The sequence below is a fragment of the Myotis brandtii genome, unplaced genomic scaffold (genome assembly GCF_000412655.1).
Source record: "Myotis brandtii unplaced genomic scaffold, ASM41265v1 scaffold382, whole genome shotgun sequence".
Lineage (NCBI taxonomy): Eukaryota > Metazoa > Chordata > Mammalia > Chiroptera > Vespertilionidae > Myotis > Myotis brandtii.
The window spans coordinates 1,665,856-1,669,884 of NW_005364671.1; positions in this window are offsets into that span (position 1 = coordinate 1,665,856).

A 4,029-nucleotide genomic window follows, 5' to 3' on the forward strand; every position below is an offset into this window, starting at 1 on the left:
AATTTAAACAGAGAAAATGATGTCCATGTGCTTATAAGCTGGTCACTTCCTTCTTCAACATACAGCTCATCTGGGAGCATCGTGAGGGCAGAGACCAGATCGCAATTATCTGTTTATTTCCTGAGCCAGCCCAGGGTTTGGCGCACAACAGTCGTGCACCCAGTGGTTACTGAAGCAGTTAGTTAATTGGCGCTGGAGCAAAACCAACTGGAGCTTCTGAGAAGAGACAGAATAAAGGAATTGGTTGAGTACTAGCGGAGCCCTGTGCAATGCTAGGGGCTCTAGGCTCTCTGTCCTCCCACACCATCCTCTGAATTACTCTGTGGTCACTACTGTTAGCATCCTTATTTCACAAACAGGTTCAGAGAAATTATGTCACTGTCCCAGAGACACACAACTTGTAGGGAGAGAAGCTGAGCTCCCACTCTGGATCTGAGCCCACAGCTCTCACCTGCTCTCGTGGACCAGGCGCCCCTCTGATCTGCTTCGATGGCTTCTAACCCACACACCTTCCCCTAGCCTCCCAGGGGACTGCACTTCAGTTTTCCACCTTCCTCTCTGGAAGGTTACCCTCAGAGTTTTCCTGCTCTGCTTGCCTGTGAAATATCAACAGCCCTGCATTCCTTGCACTGCCCTCTGCTCTTCTCAAAATCTCCTTAGATAAGAAAAAATTTGTATTTCTTTCTTTTTTTATAAACATTGATGAGAGAGAAACATCGATCAGCTGCCTCCTGCACACCTCCTACTGGGGATGTGCCCGCAACCAAGGTACATGCCCTTGACCAGAATGGAACCTGGGACCTTTCAGTCCGCAGGCCGACGCTCTATCCACTGAGCCAAATCGGTTAGGGCGAAAATTTGTATTTCCAAGGCTCAGTTCAGATTTTGCCTCATATAAACTCCATGAAGGTGGGGTCCATATCAATCTGATTGTTTTATCCCTCAGCACTAGTCTGGCACTGTGTAAGGACTTGATAAATAGCTGTTGGTAATATAATGAACATTTACATCACATCTATTATATGCCAGGCACCAAGTGCTTTACTTGTATCAACTCATTTACGCCTCACAACAACCCTATGAAGTAGGATCTGTTACTAACCCCACTTTATGGGCGAGCAAATTGAGGCACAGGAGATTATTTGCCCAAGCTCACACAGCTGCTGGTAAACCAATGAGCCAGATTCAAACGCAGGCAGCTGGGCTCCAGAGTTCAGGCTGTTACCACTCCATGCCTCCTCCTCCAGGAAGCCCCATGGAATCCACAGGACAAGTTAGGGGCCTCTTTCTAATTCCTGTGTTTGCCCCTAGCAGAGCACTTATCACATTATTGTGATTATTTACACAAAAATCTCCCCCTACGGACCATGACAGGTCTGTCGCCACTGGGCCTGGTACAGGGCACAGACAATAATCTATAATAATGAAAGCATAATATGCAAATTGACTGAACAGCTGAACAGCAGAGCGACTGTCTGTAAGACTGTCCAGACAACCTTCCGGACGACCATGCTATGACACGCACTGGCGCCAGGCCAGCCAAGGTGGGTGCAATGCGATTGGTCGGGGGGGGGGGGCGCCATCGCCCCACAATTGCCCCACAATTGCCCCACAGAGGGAGGCCCAAGCCACCCTCTGCAAGATGATCAATGGAGGTGCTCCATGATTGGTCACCCCAAAGAGGGAGGCCCAGCGATCAATTGTGAAGCCCTGGCCAGGTGGGCGGGGCCTCCCAGTTGGTGGCCACAGAGGGAAGCCCAGGCCACCCGGCTGGCGGCACTGTGGCTGGTGGGTGGGAACTCCCTCTGCGTGGCATCCATCTGGGGGCCCTGCAATCAATCGCCCCACAGAGGGAGGCCCAGGCCAACCAAATGATCGCATCCCACGCCTGTCGCCCACAGAGGGAGGCCACCAGTGGTGGGGGGAGGGGGGCAGCGCCGCACAGATAGCAAGCAGTGGCAGCGGCAGGGGCAGGCCTAGGAGCCCTGACCAAGGGGTCCTGGACTGCAAGAGGGTGCAGGCCGGTCTGAGGGACAAACCGCCCCCCCCCGCATGAATTTCATGCACCGGGCCTCTAGTTGTTATATGAATGAACTAACGAAACTACCCTATGAGATGGAACATATTATCCCTGTTACATACATTAATATACAGAGGCTTGGAGAGGCGAAATCATTTGCCCAATGTCTCATAGTTACTATGTAACACACTCTATCTCCACTGAAAATGGTTTTTTTTTTCCGACATGCATTTTCATCAGGCCAGCATTTAACTTAAGTACAATTTAAGTGTCCTTTGCCTGATAATGATCGGGCCAGTTTTGACTCATCCATTCATCACGGAGACTTTTTGCTAAACATTCAATGCTCAGCCTCCACCCAAGGCTCAGAACTCCCAGTCTGGGATGGGGCCAGCTATGTCAGGGCAGTGTGGTCAAAGCCAGAGGATTTCCAGTCCAGCCAGTCAGAAAGGCTTCTAGGGAAGAGATGAATCCCATCTACGAGCTCTGTCCAGAGTCCACTGGCCCAGCCTGCAGGTCTGAGATGCCAGGGTTAGAAAATGCAGGCATCCTACCAGATCAGAACGGAGCCTGCCCCTCTGGGCCCAGGTCCCCAGGCCCCTGGGAATGTGATCTGCCTTACTTGGGCACACACTGGTAACATTTGCATAGCACTTTTCTGAGGAGTTAGCCACAAGGAGAGAGTCTTAGTGAAACTCTTCTCTGTGCTTTTGGAGGGTCGGGTGGAAGCACATGTAAGGGGAACCAGGTGTGGAGGCCAGGAACTTTGCTGAGGTGGGTGCCAAGGCCTCAGCTGGATGGAGCACCCCATATGGGAATCACGATCTTCCTACTTGAGTCTGCATAGTCCTTGTCACACTTCAGAGCACTTCCAGGTATGGTAGGTCTACAGTTTCTCATTCTACAGATGGAGAAACTGAGGCCCAGAGCATTGAAGGGACTTGACCAGGGCCCCCATTTCTGGCATGCCTTCAACCACACCAAGTGTCAGTGAGGAACCGGTTTGCACAGATATTGCCAAATGTCTTAGTTCCTTCATGTAAGAAATGAGATGCATTTTATGAGTTTTGTACACCATGGAGGTCATGGACGCAGAGGGAAGAACGTGTCCTCTGGAATAAAAGTGGTACAGAACCCAGCCCCTGCCTTTGGGGAGCCCCACTGGGAACCAGCAGTGCCACAGTGTGACCCAGATAGCAGAAGTCCTGAGAGGACAGGCCAGGGTGCCTCCAGAGGCCCAGGTGGGTGCAGTACCACTTAGTGTTTCATGGCAGATGCCTGGTTAATGGATCCCCTAGGGAGGGTGGTGGGGGGAGTGCCTAGGGAAGGAGACGGCCCAGAGTCCCACCTTGGGCCTGGCAGAAGGTCTCTGAGCCATGAATCCTGATTCTGGAGGGTGTTCAGATGATGGTTCAAAAGCAGAGGCACCTCCCGTTGCCAGCTCCCAGCTTTATTTTCACTCCCATCTGACACAGGAGGAAATGTGACAAATGCAGGACTCTAGCCCAGGATAGCCGGGTTCTGTGAGCAAAGATGCTGAGGAACTAATTTTAACTGCAAAGAACAGTTTTGTCCCTTTCCGACCCAGCTGTCTGGCCCTGGGGAAGTTGTGTCCTCTCTGTGCCTCAGTTTCCTCTGATGTGAATTGGAGATGAAGATGGATAGCTGTGTGGCTTCAGAGGGTGGAATGCAGAGGCACTTGGGGAGCTTGCAGGGTCAGCATTTGTCTATTGTGCCTCTGACAAGAGACAGTGGGGCATCCTGGGCATTGGGTCTTAAAGGGTGAGTAGAAGTTTTCCAGGCAACGGCAGGCCTGGAGCTGGGGGCCTGGAGGAGGCATCTTTGATCAGGGCCAGCTCAAGCCTGGAGTCTAAACCACCGATGGGGACACAGAAGCCGACTTGTGAGCCAGCTTCCCTACCCCTCCCCAGACCCAAACTGCCAGGAAAGAGATTTAACATGTTGGACTCCAGGCCAATCAGTAAGGGACATTCCCCCCACTACCCCCT